An 18,338-nucleotide genomic window follows, 5' to 3' on the forward strand; every position below is an offset into this window, starting at 1 on the left:
TGGTTTTTTTTTGGGGGGGGTGTCATGTCCTCCAAGGAGCCTAAAACTCGGTGGTGAGAGTTGCTTTGTCAGTGTGGTGTGTGAGCAGTAGTAGCTGTGGGGCTGAGAGCAGAGGTGCTGCCTTGTTCTGCCGATACAATCCTATTGCAAGCTGCGAGTGTAGGCGCACACTGACTTAAAAAAGAAATAAAAATTTCTGGGTGGGAAGAGGAACTTGATAGGAACGTGGAGTCCTAGAAGGGGGCGTGGGGCGGGGCTGGGTCGCTGACACGAGGGGCGGGAGGGGGCTGGGGGCTGCGGGCGGGGCGGGGGCGGAGGGGTGACAGCGCCCTCCGGGGGGCCCGGGGCGGGGCCCGTTCCCGCCGGTGCCGATCCCGGGGCGGGGCCCGTTCCCGCCGGTGCCGGTCTCGGACCCGCCCCGACCGCGGCCCCGCGCGCTGCTCGCCGGGGGGCGGGGCCTGGACCCTTGTCCAATTGGCGCTGCGAGCGGCGCGCGGGAGCGGCCAATGGCGAGGCAGGGCGGTAAACTTGGGCGGTGTGACCGGAAGGCGCGCGCTCCTTCCGGTCCGGCTGAGGGGCCGCGGGACCGCGCTCCGGCTGGTTTTGGGTGCAAACGGCGCTTTTTTACAAGTTTGTGTTCCAGGCCCGACGTGGGACGTGCCCGGGAGCAGGTACAAGGTAAGCGCGGGGAAGCTGCGGTGGGAGCCGCAAGCTGTTGGTCTCCGGGCCTGGCGGCGGCTGGTTTCCCCTGGGCGGGTCTTGAGGTGCGTAGGAGGTAATTTTTTCAGGTGTTGTCTGAAGAGTCACTTATTACGTCTGTTTATGTTTCGTTTGGTGCGCTGGAAACGTGATGTTCTTGCCTATGTGGGAACTCTGGCCCTGCTGGTGGAGATGTAAAATAAAAAAAAGTTCTTAGGGTGCTCCGGGTGCATAACAGAAAACGGCCAGCACTAAAAGTTACTTTTGGAGAAATAAGTGTTGTGTTGTAGGTTTGCTCAAGTGCTGCGTCTCGAAGAGTGGCTAAAGGTTTGTACAAGCAGGACTGCGTGTGCTCCAGTAGGCTGAAGACTGCCTCCTTATAAAACCTTTAACCCAACAGTGAACACAAAACCCGTTTAATACTATTATAAGTAAGAGTTGTACTTTTTTTTTTTTCCGAGGTCACTGGGAAGCGTGGGACAATAATGGAATGACGACTGCTTGCAGGCCCTAGCAGGGAGAGGAGCAGCAGATAGTGTTGGAAGAGATTCTGTAAGTACCTGTGGCATTATCTATTTAATAGCTTCACAATGAATCTGAAAAGCAATACGTGGGGGGTTTTTTTGGAGGGAAAACTTCAGGTGGAGCCACGTGAGAAAGGTTATTTGATGAGAGATTTCTTGAAAGTAACGAAGACCTTGATGTTAGCTTGTTTTATGCGTCTTCTGCTTGAAATAGCAATGTTACTCCCTTCAATCCCTTCCATTCTTTTGGGGTCATTTTTTATTCTGTTACAGCTGGTTGAATGGCAGAGGAAACACTGCCTGAAGTGTGGTTCCACAGCAGATGTGAGCAAGGTGTTGCATGAGCTTCAAACGGGTCATAGTTTCTGCTGCCTGGCAGGTGTCCTGGGAGCTGTTCTGCTTGGCCTATTCAGGGAGGAATGGAATGCAAAAGGTTAAATATGTGCCTGAACTCAGAGAGGATGGGACCGTGCTGTGATGGTTTCGCCTTGAAAATGGAAGTAACTCCATGGGCTTGTTAGACCTCTTTACCATAACGTTAGAAAAAAGGTAAAATAGCCTTTGGCAGTCGTAGCCCGTGACTCCCTCGGTTCCCTCTCTGTCCTGAGTTTTGGGAGCTCCCAGGAAAGGAGCTGCCGTTTGCTCCTTGTCCAGCTGAGGTCACCCTTGCCTTAGGCAGAGCTCTTCCAGCCCGGGAGGCGCTCTCGGTGGTGCGGGAGATGCCTGGCTGTACGGAAGGGCAGCGCCTTTTAACTTGTGCAGCCTAAAAAGGTCTTTTCCTAGAACTTGTAGTAATTCAAAAGGTTGTTGGGGTAGTTTTTTCAGGTTTATTTTTTTTTTCTGCTGCTCTCTTGCTTGTCTGTATCTGTGGGGTTTCCTGCTGTTGGACTGTGCGTCTTTTTAGTGCTGTTATGGAAATGGTCTCAACTCTGCTTCTTCTGCAGTTTGTTGGTTTACAGGAGACCCCATAATGTTTCCTTGAAACACCTGTATGGGGGAAGGTATTTCACCTGGTGGTTCAGAAGTTATTGTTGGCTGGGATCACAGAGACACCTGAGAGACATTTTTGGTTTTCTTGGTTGTATACCTACTGGGCCAAAAGACAGCAGGCATTCCCCGTGGAGCTGTGGGGGTTTAAATCTGCACAGTGCCCTCTGTATCAGCAGCAGGGCTGCAGGCAGTTGTGTGCAGTTCTAGAGGCTGGTGGTTGCCGAGGAGTGATGCTGGCATGGTGAGGTCCTGGCTGTGCTCTCTAAGGCACTCGTGTGCTCACTGGGCTTCTCTGGCCAGTTTGAGGGGGGGCTGGGAACTGCTCCTGCTGGGGGGAGATGGAGGCACTCCAAACCATCAGAGCTTTCCTGCCTCAGAGCTGCATGTCAGGGTTACTCCAGAAAGGCCTGAGGGAAGAAATCTCTAAGGTTTCCAGGAGCTGAGTAGGTGCAGTCTTGATGAAGCTTTTTGTTACCCTTATTTTGCTGTAATGTTGTCCTTAGCCAGGCTCAGCCCTTCGCAGGAGGGCTAGCAGCACTGTTTGTGCCTGTCTCAGGGATGGGGATGTTGCATCCAGCTCTGGGGAGCAGTGGCAGTGCTCCTACCCCCTGCTGCTGTGTCTGGACCCTTGGCAACCAACCTCTGCCAGAAGCTGAATTGCTGTGTCTTTTCTGGGTGTATAGCTAGCCTGTCCTTTTGTAAGAGACGCAACCCTAAGAACACGAGCTGGGTTCCTGTTTCATCCCCTTTTCGTATGGGCTTTTGCGGAGCACCCACGTGGCAGGTTGGTCTGGCAGGTTTGTTCTCTAAAGTGAGCTTGTTGTGACAGAGGCACTGCATATGCTTGCTGGGTAACCAGGTCTGTTCCAAACCTGATATGGAGTAGTGTGTGTGAGAAATGAGCTGTAGGAGGAGGAATTCTCCTGAAAGCCCGTGCAAGTCTCCTGGCTAGAAGAACTTGGCAGGGAGACAGGTCCTGACTTCTTTACACAGGTGTATGTTTACCCTGTCTAGCCCTAACCTCTACTCTGGTATGCATTAAACATTACTTGTTTATTCAAGGTGATAAAGAGCCCTGTGGGTATTGGCACTGGTGTTGACAAAAGCCTTAGGAAATTATGCAATAGTTGGGAACTCCTTCATGTCCCAAAGCAAGTCTTTCAGCAGCTGTGCTGATGTTCTGCGAGGGGCTTGGTGTGATGGGCCAGAGAGGAAGGCTCCGGCCTTACTGATGTGTCTGAGGAACCTGTAAGCTTGAATGTGGCTTCCATGGTGATTGGAGCAGGTTCTATTTGTGTATCTATGGGTAGCAGGGCTGCTGTCACAAGTGTTCGGGGGCTTCACATGATTAGGTAGAAATAAGAGAAGTTAGTAAGATGAGAATTCATCCTTTCTCTGCTGTTCTGCTGATTGGGGGTGTGGAGGGAGGGGGGAACAGGTTTCCACCAATAAAACCAGACCACAAAGCATATAAAAACTCCAAATCCTGGTGTTGGTGTTCTCAGATGTGTGAGAACTAGAACCAGATCATCAGATGAAATCCATGCCTGGGAGAATGGAACTTAGTGATTTTTTTCTGCCCTTGAGTATTGTCTGTGAAGGCAGTGGGGTGGTCCTTTTGGGTTTCAAGTGTGTCTTCCTGAAGCTGGGCAAGGGCACTGGTAACATTTGGGACAGCTTTCCAGAGGACCAGTTTCACATTTGGGAAATTGCTGAAGCTGATCCACCTAACATGTTATCTTTCCCCTTAATTGTTTCCCAGTATCCCCAAAGGGTTCCCAATTAAGAAAAAGAGGTTATTACAGAAATAATTATTTTTTTTAAATGGAGCTGTCTTTGTCTATTTAATACATGGCTATGGAAATGGCATGAGTCTTGCGGGGAATCATTGCTAATTTCCAACTCTTGTGGTGTTGCAGTATCAAATACCTGTCCAATTGCATGTCGCTGGACAGTGTAGTGTGGAAGAGGCTGCCTTTGCTGCAGGGGTCAGAGTTCAGCTTCATCTCCTGAAGGCTTAGTGTGCCTTTGTCCCCAGTGCAGTGGGGGGTAGGTGGGTGTGCCAGTGGTGCTCCTTGTTGAGACCACTTGTGCTGATGACAAGTGGAACCTTTCATCTCCAGAAACCAGAGGTGTGATGCTCTGCCTCTCATCCGCATCGTGCCGCGCGTTTAACTGGTGTGATGGAGCGCAAAAACACTTGGAGTGCTCAGAAGCGGGGCCAGTGGATCTGGAGTCCTCTGGACCCCAAAATGAGCTGTGGGGCCGCTGGCTGCCCCTTTATGGTGCACACTGATTTCTGGTATTTTACTTGGATTAAGCAGAAGAAAGGGGATAAGAAAGTAAGCCGATAATGTTATTTCAAATGGTACAAGTGACTAAGGCAGGTCGGATGTTCATTGTAGCTTTTCTTTGTGCTTATCAGCTGCTAGTCGCAAAGTGCCAATTAGTGTAATTATTGCTTACTCCCTCTCTGAGATCCGTCTCTTCAAGTCATAGCTGTGACATAGCGCAGAGGAATCGTTCCCATTAAATACCAGTGCATGAGCTGTGGATGCTGTTAAATGCCTAAAAATGGCATGGTTTCCTGTAGTGCACGTTCTCTGTGACCAGGGCTGCTGGCTGTAACGCTGTGTAGAAAAGCATGTGGAACAACAAGGAGAATGTAGAGCATCTTTTATTTCTTCATTCTTTGCTGTAAATTATCCAAGTGGAACGCAAGTCAGGAGAGCTGGGTGTGTTTCATGGAGTACATAAGTTGTGTTATTTCAGTGCCATAACAGCTGTGAATAATGGCTGTGGGATGAAAGAAAAGCTAAATGTCTTGGCTGTCTAGAAGAACTCTGCTTTTTGGTATTAAAGACTGAGAACAGAGTCCTGAGACTGTGGTGGGACTTATACTCTTTTAAAGATGACTTTCTTGGTCTCTGATCTTGACTGGCTCCCAGATGTGCTTCCCTATCCTGAATTGGCTTTTTGCAGTAGCCTTTTGCTCGTTAAGTACCCGAAAAGCCATGGCCATGTTTAAGGTCAGTTAGGATGCTGTTAGTGGAGATCCTGAACAGCCAGGTTTCCCTTCAGGCTGTGTTTGTGTGGGGGCTGTTGTTCTGGAGGCTGCTGTCATGAGGCACAGAGCAGGTCCCTGCTGGCTGTTCCGCATGTGTGGGGGTGCTGGGGAAGGGGGGAAGGCGGCAGGTGCAGTCACTGCTGACAGGTCTTACTGATATTGCCGACTCTGTGTTCATGTACGGCTGAATTTTGGTGCTGCAGAAGTTGGTTGAGAAGCGGGTGTTGCAGTGGCATTTGGTTTATGCTTGTGAGCGTCTGGTGAATGAAGAAGAATTTTGATATAGTCAGTGCTGCTGGTGTGACGGGGGTGCCATTGCTGTGGGACCTCTGGGCATGGCCTGGCAGAGTCCAGAAATGCCCTGGTGTTTTCTGTCTGGTTGGAGCCGGCAGAGGCAGACACAATTAATTTTCATCCCTTCACTGTACCTGGGAAATAGAAGCCAAGCCTAAAAGTCATAGAAGGGAATCATGGAATAGGCAGGGTCAGAGGGGACCTTTAAAAGTCATGAGTCCCACCCCTGTGCCATGAGCAGGGACACCTTTCTTGCAGTCCTGCATTGTTCTTCCTTCCTGTCCACACTTAGGTGAGAGAAACCCCAGTGTTTCACGTGGAGGTTGTTCATTCCCATTTCAAGTTTGGTTTGCAAGAAGGATTAATTGCATCTCTTTGCAGCACTAAATATGCTTCTGGACTTGGAGCTGAATTATGTACAGGTTTGGGTTGATAAAAGGGAATGTGGTGGCCATAAAGCATATCTTAGCTTTCCAAGACAAGTCAGAGAGATTACACTGGATTCTGGAGTAGCTCAGTGGAACTGAGCTCAATACCCAAGGATATCAGAGTCGGTGGAAGGTGGCACCACATTTGGGGTATAAGGAGACACAAAGCAAACCCCAGCTAATTTAGACCTTTAAAGGCATTAGAAAAAGGCGTTTTGACAGTCCACTAGATACCACGTTACATCAGGGACTAGGAGCTGAGCTGAGCAGGAGAGCTCTGGTGTTGCAGGAAGCAACTGTGCCCTGTACAATTACAGCAGAGTGTAGCAGTCACCTCCCTGCAGCAGAGGGCCCTTCCCTCAGGGACAGTCCCATAACCTCACAGCACCAGCTGCACCTGTGGCTTCCAGTAATGCACAGAACAAAGGGAATGCTTTGCCAGGTGCAGTTCGCACCTGTGCTGGCAGTCAGAAATGTGCTCCAGGTACACATGGGAGCAGTGGGAGGGTGGCAGGTCAAGAGCTGGGCTCCAGCCAGGAGCCTCCGGGAACTCGGTGGGGTCAGCTGCTCACTTTCTCCCTCTGCCTCTGCCAGCCCCTGGGGCACAGGTGTGTGGAGGCTGCAGAGAGGCTCCTGTACCCCGCTGTGAGCCTGGTGTGGGACAGCTGATGGCGCAGGGATGGACCGGGTCAAGCCCTTGCTGCTGGGATGATGCACAAGGCACTCATGGGTAGTGCTCACCCTGCTCTGAAATGTTTGTTCAAGCAGCTGAGCTGCCCGGGAGGAGAGCAGAACGCTGGCAACCTGGGTGGAATGAAAAGGTGTCTATGGAGATTTCCTGATCATCCTTTCAGGGGTTCCTGGAAACTTGTATTTATGAGCTATTTTGTGAAAGAATAGGTAGAATCTCTACCTAGCAGCTGAGTAATTGTCAGGTGCTATGTGGTAGTTGCACGTGGAAAGCAAACTAGGTGGGAGATGAAGCACTGGCACTCCTAAACTAAAAAGGAAACAGATAGCCAGTGTCTTTGAAGTACACCAGAAGCCTGAGCTCATAATCACTGTGTTGATTTTCATGCAGCAAAGTCTTTGTTCCCTTCTCCACAAGTTAGTACTTGTGACAATGAACCATTTCATACTTCTGATAATCCCTTCTAATAAATGCTGTTAGGTGTAGCTGACCAAAGCAGAGCAGCATTAATAAAGTGTTTGCAGTACTGTATGCAGTTAAGTAGAGAAACAAAGCAGGGGAATAAAAGAAAAGGTGTATTTTGGTAATAGTCGTTTGCTCCTGAAGTCAGCAGAGAAGCTGCAGTACAAATCCAGCAGAGAGACACGCATGGACACATTGCTGTGACCTGGAGCTCTGTGCTGCTGTTGGGGGTCTGCACACCCGGAGGAGGGGCTGGCAGGCTCTTGGGCTCTGTAGAATCATTCTGTGGGGGGGGTTTCAGCCCATTCTTGTGTTTTTATAATTTCTGTTTGAGCTCTCAGGTTAGCTGATGTGCTCAGAGGACTGTGGATGGCTCTTTCTTCGTTGTGCATGAAGCCTCCATAACACAGATCTCCAAGAGTGTGTCCGAACACTTTAATTGGTGGTAGGTTTCTAATCCATCCCTTCTGCTTCATTTGGAGCAGAACACCGCTGTCGAATCAGGTTGCATTTTCAATGGTGAGGAGAATTCTGCTTCTTACTAGAGGAACTTGTGCATGCTTTGGCTAAATTGCAGTAATGTGGGTTATTGCTCAGACTAATTGCTAAAAAGGTGAAAAAGCAAATTGAGATTGAAATGGTCTGTGTCACACTAGTCTGCTGCAGCTGAAATGGCACCCAGCAAGGGAAGTTCTGGTCCCTGAACAGATGTCTGTATATGTCCAGCCTTTCATGTTTTCACTGATGGATTTAACCCCAAAACCTTTGCAGTTGCAGGTGCTGGTAGGAAGACAGAGCTGAAAAAAAGCTTGGCTAAATTGACGTTTTCATGAGGATTTCAATTGTTTAGGAACCTTACCTGTCTCTTGTTCTTTGCTGGCTGCTTTTTCCCCAGTCTTTGGCTCTTGTAAATAGGTGGGTGTTGTTTGACTTGCTGAAGCCAGGAGCATCCACTGTGCCTGCTGCTGCATTCCTTGCACCCTTGTGCCCTGGAAAGAGCTGAGGGTGGGGGCTGTTCCTGGCGAGCCAGCTCAGACTTCCCGACTGGGTGTCCGATGCAGACACAGCAATCCTAGCGTTGAAAACAAGGACCAGTCCTGCCAGGTAGTGTTGTAGGAAGTGTAGCTTGACTGAGTTGGGACTTCCTGATCGTCAAATCCTTGCCTCTTTTGCTCTTTTTGCATAGAAGGGGCTTCTGTAAACAGAGGAGAATGAGCACGAGTGCCTCCTATGAATTTATCCAACCATTGGATCCAGTAATTTGGAGTGGTCTGCCCAAAGTAAGCTGGAGGAATTGCTCAGGTCATCTGTTACCTGCTCTGTGGGACTTGGTGAAGTGTTGGACAGCTGTTGTCAGCAAGAGCTGATCAGGAGGTGGCTCTGAGGTATCTGATGAGGGCGTGTGACAGAGCGGGATTTTCCAAAGCTGTTCAGCATCCCCGGCACTTTGCAGAGCCCACCAGCAGGGAGGACACGTGCACTTAAAGCACAGCATGCGCCATTTCAGAGCACTGGGGGGCACCTGGCCTCTCCTAAAGCCTTCCCAGCACGGAAAAAGCTGCATATTCCATCAACTCCGAGGCCTTGCCCCGTGTTTTGTTTTGTTGTTGTATATCTTGTGTTGAGTGCCTGAAGCTGACCCGTGGAATGCATTTCCAGCATTTGATTTCCAAAGGAGCTGTGGTGTTGGTACGAGCTTGCCCTCAGGAGGTGTTCTGCAGCCCTTGCTTGCTCTCCCAGGAGAGCTGCCCCTAAAGAGCACTCGTTGCTTACCCAGACAGTTTGCAAACTTCAGTGTTGTTCTAATGATGATCATAATAAACTACCTGAGAAGGACTGTTTTGGGTTTATGGCTGCACATCGTGTTTGGCAAAATAAAATGAACTAGGTTCTGGTTTCTAACCAACAGCTATTGCTTAGGCCTTGGTTGTTAGCTGCAGAAGTCAAGTACAATGTGAGACTTAAATAATGACAGAATAAACCTTATATCTCAGGGCAGGTTTGCTGCAACTGGTGTATGTAAATGACGTTTTTTGGCCTCAGAGTGACAGACGGTCTTCTATCGTTCAGAGCCCAGCTGGGAAAACAATCCCTTCCTTTGATTTAACTCCCAGGGATGTTTTTCTTTTCAGTTTTTCCCCTCAGACTCTATCCATTAAATGCAGAGCAGTGAAGTTTGCTTTTTTATGGAAAAGATCTACGCACTATGGAGTGAGGACGAAACCTCAGTACAGCAGGAGAGTAGTGCACATGGCAGAAATAGCAAGGCATCCCCGAGCGTGCTGGATGCCTGTGCTTTCGGTGGAGCGAGGCCTTGCACACGTGGGTACAGATGCGGAGGCGAGTGTCCCGCGGTGCGCGCAGGGGGACTGATCCGGCTGGCTCTGTGCTTACTGAGGCACCGTCCCGCTTCCTGCGCAGGGCGTGTGCCTCGGCAAGTGGCCCTCAGCTCTGGGATAACTCCTGCCGGCCCTTCGGGCGAGGCCGATCCAGAGCAGGCTATGACGGTAACTTGCTGCCTCGTAGAGCTCGGGGCTTAAACCTTGTAAATGTGGAAGGGACTGAGGTGTAACAAGCGTTCTGCTGCACTTGCTGGTAATTCATCAAATAGCAAGAGACAGGAGAGGTCCTAACTGGACAGGGTCCCATCCAGGGTGGGCTCCTGCTCTCCTGGCAGGGCTGGCATTGGAACAAACCTGGTTGTTGGGTAGGACTGCATAGCACGGGGGACTTGGGTGACATGTCAGCCAGTCTTCTCGCTTTTCTTGATCCAAGTTCAGTTTATGGCATTTCTCCCTTGTCTTCTCTAAGCTGAAGTTGAGTCTTGAAAGAAATGCGACCGTTTCGTCTTCGCGTGCCACAATCTATTTGTTGCCCTCCCTTTACAAAGGTGAGTGCTGTCTTTTTGTTTCCCGTGGTGATGTTGTCTGACACTTTGACTAATGGCTATTACTGAACACTGATGCTGAGGACGTGACAAATGAGCAATATCACAGGCTTTGGAGTTGAGTATGTCTGGAGGCACAATCGGGCATATTGATTCCTTCTTTGTTTCCTTTCTAATTAAGAGCAAGCTTTTGGTTGTGGAATAATTCTGTGTGTTCCTTAGAACAGTCACTTAGGCAGAACATGAAAGCTAAGCAAATTCAAGAGCGAAATAGGTAATTGCATCAGGGAACCAAGGTTTTAAGCTGGGTGACATCAGTAGAAATGGCAACTGCTCGTTCGCCGAGCTAATCCCACCTTGACTCAATTTTCCTTGAGCTGAGCTAGGAAGAAATGCGCTTGTGTAGAGGACAGGTGAAGGAAACAGCAAGGCATGGGAGGAAGCACACGTGCTGCTGCTGTGCCTGTGGCGCGTCATTCTCTGTGGGCTGCAGTCGCACCTGGCCCTGAGGTAGCTGCTGCCACTGCCCTGGGGACTTGAGGAACCCGCTTAGGTACGGATTTGCCTGCTGTCGTGGACTGTGTCGAGTTGGAATGGTTGCCTCTGCACTTCCCGCCCTCCCCCCCAAAAAAATCTGCCTGGGAGCCCTGTCCCAGCAGAAGTAATCCTACTCCAGCATGAGGAAGGCTTTCTAGAAATCATTTGTACCCTGAGCTAATTAAAATGAGAGCTCTCCACTGCCAAACCACAACTGCTTTCTAGTGTCTGGAATCTTGCTTTAAACTGATGCACAGACATGTGTTCTACATCTGTTCCGGAGAGTTCAGCCCTGACTTTCTTTCATCCCATGCAATATTTGTGAAATAAAAGGGGAAAAAAAGAGGATTGGATGTGCTTCGTACCAATGGGATATTTAATCAGCTTGGAGGTGCTTCCACCGTGGTTTCAGTGCTCAGGGACTGCTCCTGATGGCCTGCGTTCAATTGAAGTTGGTAATTAGTTGTGACTGACTCTGCTGCCCCTTTAGTGAATTATTCCAGGTCTGTCGTGGAAAGCAAGATGGAGGGGTAATGTATTGGCAGACATCAACAGCAGTGCCACTGCAGGCCCTTCTCCTTTCCTTTGGAATGCACTACAGCTGGAATGGCCATGGGACTGTCAGTGCTTCCATCAGGTGCCTGCCTCTGAAGGCTTTTCCCTAGGTTCTGCTCCAGGGGGTTTCCATAACCTTTCTGTACTTATTGCACACAAAGCTATTTCTGTTTTCTGTGGAATTGTAACAGTTGTAGGAGGGTTTTTTTTTTTTGTTCAACTGGCAGCCTTTGAGATAAAAATGTCTATCATATGATTGTGACTGAGTGTTGACAGAGTTGTCAAAAAAATAAGGCGGGATAAAATAAACTGAATTTTTCCTTTTACTGGGCACGTGAAATTAGTTAGATCTGTTACTGTTATTTGTGGAGCCATTCATTTTTCATCCCAGTGCCTGATTCCCTTTCCTCTGGCTCTGAGCATGAGTGAGACCCAGAAATTAGACATGTTGATGGTGGATATTGCCAGAGTCAGAGAGTCTCAGGCTGTGCCTCTTCAGTCAGATTTGCTCCTTCCCTGGCCCTGTGTGCTCCGTTCCTTTCTTTTCTATCCAGGGTGTGTGTAAGTCCAGCCTGCAGTGCGGGTGGGAGTATAGCTCTCCACAGGAGTACAGCAGGCTCAAATAATGAGTGCTTCTGTGGAGTAAGCCTGGGCAGGAGCCCTGCCCATGTGAGTCAGGGCCTGGCTCAGGGCTCCTGTGCTGCGGGCGTGTCCCCGTTCACCCCTGGGGCTCCAGACCTCGGCAGCAGAGCCCAGACGCAGCACTTGAGGCTCCAGGCACATTGGCCTCTTGTGCTGCATGGAAAGGTGCATCAGAACTGGCTGCCATGCTCATGAAAACATGGGTCAGGAGCACAAACCCCAGGGATCAAAATGTGCTCTTGGGAGCAAGGATCTCCTTGTTCCATTTAGCGCATATTTCTGACATACCGTGCGTAGGGATCGGCTTTTCCCAGGAGGTTTTCTTTTGACCTCTCTCAGGCACAGACATGACTGTCACATCAAAATGGTTCAGAGGCAATTTATAGCGACCGCTGTCTGAGAGGGGGACTAAATGGGGTAAGAATAGAAAAACAGGGAGTGAGATGACAAACTGTCTTCCACCTCAGGTCCTCAGTATCAGAGGGTTAAGTAAATCTCAGCCACTTGTTTGTGCTATATTAGCAGAATTGTTACACCTTGCGTGTTACCTTGACTGTCCTGTCTTTGTTGTTTGCACTCCTACCTGGAGCACATGTTCCAGCTTTGGGAACTGGAGTTCTATGCTGTCCTGCTCGGGTTCGGGCTTTCCCTTTCAGCGCTTCCACTCTAACTTGGAGGTGCTGAAGGAGCATCCACAGTTCTCTGGGCTTTGTGTGTTGCTGTTTTTTTTCTGCTGCTGCCATAGCCCCCGTGAGGGAAGGACCAAAACGTGTCGAGATGTGCTGCGGGTTATCAGACTGGGCAATGGATTTAGCCTGGGCAATTCCCCCTTGAGGCGTGCCCGCCGTTCTTCCTGCTGCAGTGGTATGCTTGTTGTGCGGGAGGCTGTGCTCCGTATTCCTGAGAGGCTTTGCTGGTGCCATCAGGGGGTGCAGGAGCAGCCACGCAGTGCTGATCCCAAGCATCTCCAGGCGTGGGGAACCAAACCCTGCCGTACAGTGAGCTGTCTCCCAGGTGTTGGGAGTGTCAGCTTCCGGCGACCACGGCGGATGCCAGGGGTCTCACACACAGCTGAGGCTGAGATCTGGCGTGTACGGGCGTGGATCCCTTGGGGCTGCTGCGGGAGCCAGTGCTGCCGTGGAAGGAAGGAAGGCTGTAAATGGTTTAAGACAGCAAATGCTGTACGAGGAAAAGTGGTACCGGTGTGCTGGAATGGATTGTACATGCCGGACAGTAGACGGATATTTCTTAGCTCCAAGTAACATTGACCTTATAACAGCTTCTAGAGGTCCTTCGTGAAGCTAGGCTAGACTCTGGAAGTGCAGAGATGGAGACCAGGAGTGTCCTGGAGCATACAGTGGAAAAGAAGCTATCAAGTTATCTGCCCAGGAACTTGTTGTAGGAGAAAGGGAAATCTGGGGAAGAACACTTGACCCTGTATATTTTCAATGCGTATTGGAGCCTTGCTCCAGCGCGGGGTGTGCCAGTTTTCAGCAAGGTCTCTATGGGTGTGGTGGTGCCAGCCTGGCTTCGCGCACATCGGAGACCTTGGCAGGCAGAATAAAACACCAGGGAGAGTCTGAGGGGGCACAGTGAAGGAAGTGGGGAGGGAAGGACTGCGCTAACACAATGTAAGTGCATAATTCCACATTCTTGCGGGAGTTTTGCTGAAACGTCCACTTTTAAAGAAAATATTTGGGGATCGTTATTACAGGAAATAAATTTCATGGTGTTTTAAAGTTGTATCTATAAAAAGCTAAGAAAGGATACTGAGTAGACAGTCCTGGTCTGCTGAGCGGGCCCCACAGCTGTGTTGGCTTCACAAATGTTTTGCATGTGCTGTTCGTAAAGAGCAAAGGAGAACAAAAGGGGGGGAAAGCCTAACACAAGAACCTTCAGTCCCCTCATCTTCCAAACCATGAGAATTTTGTGTGGCTTTTTTTTGTTTAATGAACGTATCGGTTATGGGGTGAGTTTTTTCTGCTAAGTGTTTGAAATAACAAGTGAAGACTTGAGCTCCAAGAAGCGGCGTTTGGGAAAATCGGGCATAGCGAGAGCCCAGCCCTATCTGGCGACTGAAATTGCAGTTATGTACACTGTAGCTGCTGGAAGTACAGGCGTGGGAGAGCGGAGCTGGTGAGCTCTGGGTTACGGTGGGCAGCAATTCCCGTCGGTGCTGTGAGGCAAGGCCACGCTCGGCGCTGCGCTCGCAAGCGTGAAATCGCGTCTCGGATGTGTCTGCTCGCCGCTTCTGTTCTGGTGTGCGAGTCGAGTGTCTGGAAGTTCCATCTTTAATGACTTCCTCCTGTTTGCTCTCACCGACAGCTGCCCCGCACTGTCTGACACCAGTTAGAGCATGTACTGGCCAGTGCTCTGCAGAGACCGAAAGGGAGGCGTTTAATCTCGCCTCCTTGCGTGTCTCTGTGTTTGCACTTGGAAGTTTCCTTTTCTGCAGGCTTTGGGCGAGTGCCAAACAAACGAACGTCGCAGTTTGACACGGGCTGCCCTCTGAGCCTGATTACTGCCAGGAGCTCCTGAGGCACATCTTCAAGAGCTCTTCGATGTAGGGTACAGCAAGTAGCAAAAATTACCTTGTTACTCAGAATTGCTTTTAAGCATCCAGCTGAGCAGATCTGAGGCAAACCACGTGTGGAGCTTCTTTAACTTATTAACCAGGGATTTAGTCCAGAGCATAATCCTCATGGAACACATTGAAAACAAAGGTTTTGTTAGGTCACTTTTGGGTAACTCAGGCCTGCACTGAGGCAGGAAGGACATGCAGATCTGACTGGAAGTGAATTCACAATGCGGCATGGGGGCCAGAGTCCAGCTTGTGTCAGCTGGAGGTGTCACCCAACCTACAGACAGTCATTCAGGTTCTTGAGAGTCTTTGTGAGGAATTTCCTTCTCACCTGCCCCGTCTTTGTGCTCGGGTGGTCACTGCAAGGATGTGAGGCTGCTAGGAGGTGTCGGTGTGCTAGCAGTGGACTGTGGCAGCTCTCGGTCTTTAGGGAAATCTACTGGGCAGTAACCCACAACAGCCTCCTGAAAGGTTGCAGAAATGTATGGAAATGGACAATTAGTGACAAGACTAATTCAGCATGCCTTTGTGGGCAGCCGCCTGTCTAACTTTATCCTGTGTACCTGCACCTCATTGCCCAAAGGGTTTCTGCTATATCGTACAAAAAATAGGCAGCTAGATCCCTGTGCTTCCTAATTCCTTCTCTTAAAAGTGGTTTTCAGTCAAGGTCTTTTTTCCTGTGGGTCAATGAGTTTTTGCCTGTTACTGAAAGGGTTGTAGAAGGCTGGACCTGTGCAGTTCCCAGATACAGCAGTGGGAGTCCCGGGATACGGGTGCTGGGTCTGTCACGTGAAGAGGTTGCTCAGTTGTTGACCCTGCTCACAGCTGTGAGCTTTGCTTCAATATGAATGCTGTATGAAGTGACTAGTTTTACCCTCAGCTGGTACAAGTTCTCTGTCTCCACAGCACGAGTGCACCAGGTTGGGGGTGGGCCGTGGAGACGGGGATGAAGCACCCGTGTTGGCTCACGGAGTACACGTGCCGAGTTCAGAAATAGAAGGGAGCTCTCCAGAACACTGAGATGTATGTTTTAACAAGAAAACAATTTGCCTTCTCCGTCCAAATCCCCAAGTGCTGTTTTGGAAAAATATCTAGAGCAGCAACTTTTCATTAGTAATCCAGCTTGCATAGCAGACACTGGAGGCTGATGCAACAAATCTGGATGGAAATGGCTGGTGCATGCTTCTCGCTTTGGCCATGTGCTGCAAGCAATGGTTTTGACAGATGCATTCTTCCTTAGAGATGGCATTTAGCTCATCAGCCTTGGGTTTAATGTGAAGCGTCTGAGGTAAAATTCAAGGGCTCCATCCATTAGCCACCGAGCCCATAGTGTTTGTATTAAAAGAGAGCGATGGGAAATGTGACCTGGTGCTTGGGAGTTGAACTGGTGCTAGTTGTGCTGCAGCTCTGTGTTCATGATGTCATACCCCACGCATCTGATAAGGGAGGACATGATGGCATCGAATAAGTTCTTGTGCACAAGGACTCTGCAGGTCATGGGGAAAGGGCTGGTTTATATTTAATAACTGAGGTATGCAGGTGCTAATTTGAGCCAGATGTGTGCGAGGCCAAAGCCAAAGTTGGTTACACCACAGTGAAATGATGGCCTTGCATTTCTGGGACTGGAAGGAGGTTTTGGATCAATCTTTATTTACTGAAATATTTAGGCAGCTATGAATTCTCATGTTGAACTCTTAATTTCAGTTTTGCTTCAAGAGTCACCTTCCGCTATTTCCTACCTCCCTTCGAAGCCCCTTTGACACGGTCGCACTTGAGGAAAACTTTCTGGAGTATCAGAATGTTACTGGGTACCCCAGATCTCACTCTCTGACAGTCAGTGGAGGCATTGATTGTCTCTGCAGAGGCAGGGGTTTACCATGCACAGGGGCTGTGGCACAGGCAGGGTTTGCCATGCGCAGGCCCTCTGGCACAGGGGGGTTTGCCATGGAGAGGGGCTGTGGCACAGGGGGGTTTGCCATGGAGAGGGGCTGTGGCACAGGGGGGTTTGCCATGGACAGGAGCTGTGGCATAGGCAGGGTTTGCCCTGGACAGGAGCTCTGGCACAGGGGCGTTTGCCAGCCACAGGGGCTGTGGCACAGGCAGGGTTGGCCGTGGGCAGGAGCTGTGGCACAGGCAGGGTTTGCCATGGAGAGGAGCCGTGGCACAGGTAGGGTTTGCCATACACAGGGGCTCTGGCATAGGCATGGTTTGCCATGGAGAGGGGCTGTGGCACAGGGGGGTTTGCCATGGGGAGGAGCTGTGGCTCAGGGGGGGTTTGTCATGGACAGGGGCTCTGGCATAGGGGGGGTTTGCCATGGACAGAGTGAGGCTTCAACATGACTGTTCTCAACTGTGTTTTCTCACTTGGAGACTGCCTGGCCTGCTTAGATTTTTTGCTTTACTACGGGTAAAGAGGTCTTGCATATGTATGTGTTTGAACCTTATTAAGAGGCTTTTTTAATCAGTGTTTGCCTCCTGAAATGTAGGGTGTTAGGCTTCTTGGGTTTCTGCTCATCTTCGCTTTTTCTCTGACTTAATAATATCCGTACATTTCAGGAATGTGCTTTTGCTGCCGCTGTGTAGCATAATAGCAAGATCTGCTCTAGTGCTTGCATGAAATTTTATGGATCCCGTTTCAGTGCTCAGGCAGTGGGGAGCCTCTTACGGGGACTGAAATGATGAGAAATAGCCATGTTGCTTTCCATTTTGGGTCTGACTTTCCCAGTCGCCAGAGTTGCAGCAGTTACCATAGTTTGGAACTGAGCTGCTGAGAGCATGCTTAGCCGAATCATAGATGTGTGTGTAGGACTTGTTTCAAGTAGTTGTGATTTTACTGTGTGGCAGTCACTTTGACCAGAAGAGAGTGCAGAATTGCTGTAACCCAGGCGCCTTTTTTGTTGTCCTGTGGTGAAGAAGATCCATTGTATGGAAGCTGTCATTTCCACAAGCCAAAGGAAGTATTTTTCATAAGGTAAAATCTTCAGTTTTGCTTCTGTGCAATGTGCTCAGTGTGGTTATTGAAAGAACGAAGAGCTGAACAGTGATGTGAGAACTGGCAATGCAAGTGCTTTTAATTAAGTTTCATAGCCCAATGCACTTAATGGAGACATAGTATGTGTTCAGCTTGTTGTGGGGTGTGTTTATTCAAACCATCAACATAGGACTGTTTCAGCTTTGTGATTTACCCCTCCTCAGGTAGCCAGATGTGGAGAAAACACCTTCGGCCTGGGCTAGTACTGCTATGGAACCATAATATTCACTCTGTGAATCCTGCCAGCTCCATTGCTTTGTTGATCTGTCATTTGCCTTCTAAACGCTCCGGAACTGGAAGAAATAAAGACTAGATGCTCATGCAGTGGGTCAGGTGAGCTCTTACCAGACAGCCTTGTTAAAATGCCTGAGTCTTGGATTCATATCAAACAACTCTTGTCATCTTTTCCTAGCATCTGTCTGGTTTACACAGTGAGGTGTACACAGGTTCTTCTGTTTTGAAACCAGCTTTGTTGTGGGGTTTTCAGCAGAGTTGATCTTGCTGCGTGCCTTGGCTGTGTACACACAATTGCCATCTGAACAGCGGTGTGATAATGAACTTGTTTGTCATACAGGTGACCGTTCAGTCTAAATGAAAGAGGGAGTTATGTTTCAGTGTTGTTTCTTTAGGGGTTTTTTTTTTTTTCACTCTGGAACTGGGATTTGGGCCTACCTTGCTTCTTTCCTAGTGGAAATCAATGATTTTTGTTTCCATTTTTCCTTTTTTTTTTTTTTTTTTTTTTTTTCCAAGAGCCATCTTGTTTTATTAGAAGCAATTGATTGAAATGGGTCAGAACGCAAGTGTATTTTCAAACTTGGTGTATCGGTCCCCTGTTGCTTCTGCTGTTTGGCTTTAGTCTTCAGTATAGGAACATGTTGAATTTAATGGCTGAACTCAGACTCTATCAGGAACATCCTAGGTATAATTTTCCCAGCTTTGCTTGTGCCTGA

The 18,338-nt window shown here is 49.3% G+C and overlaps 1 long non-coding RNA gene across 1 annotated transcript; it reads left to right on the forward strand.

Annotated features, from left to right (window-relative positions):
* Window positions 1–835: 835 nt before the first annotated feature.
* Window positions 836–18,133, forward strand: LOC134044125 (uncharacterized). Its single transcript, XR_009933234.1, has 2 exons — window positions 836–1,251; window positions 17,553–18,133. It is a non-coding gene; the product is annotated as an uncharacterized LOC134044125 (long non-coding RNA).
* Window positions 18,134–18,338: the final 205 nt, after the last annotated feature.

Source organism: Cinclus cinclus, chromosome 5 (genome assembly GCF_963662255.1).
Source record: "Cinclus cinclus chromosome 5, bCinCin1.1, whole genome shotgun sequence".
NCBI classification, from domain to species: Eukaryota; Metazoa; Chordata; class Aves; order Passeriformes; family Cinclidae; genus Cinclus; species Cinclus cinclus.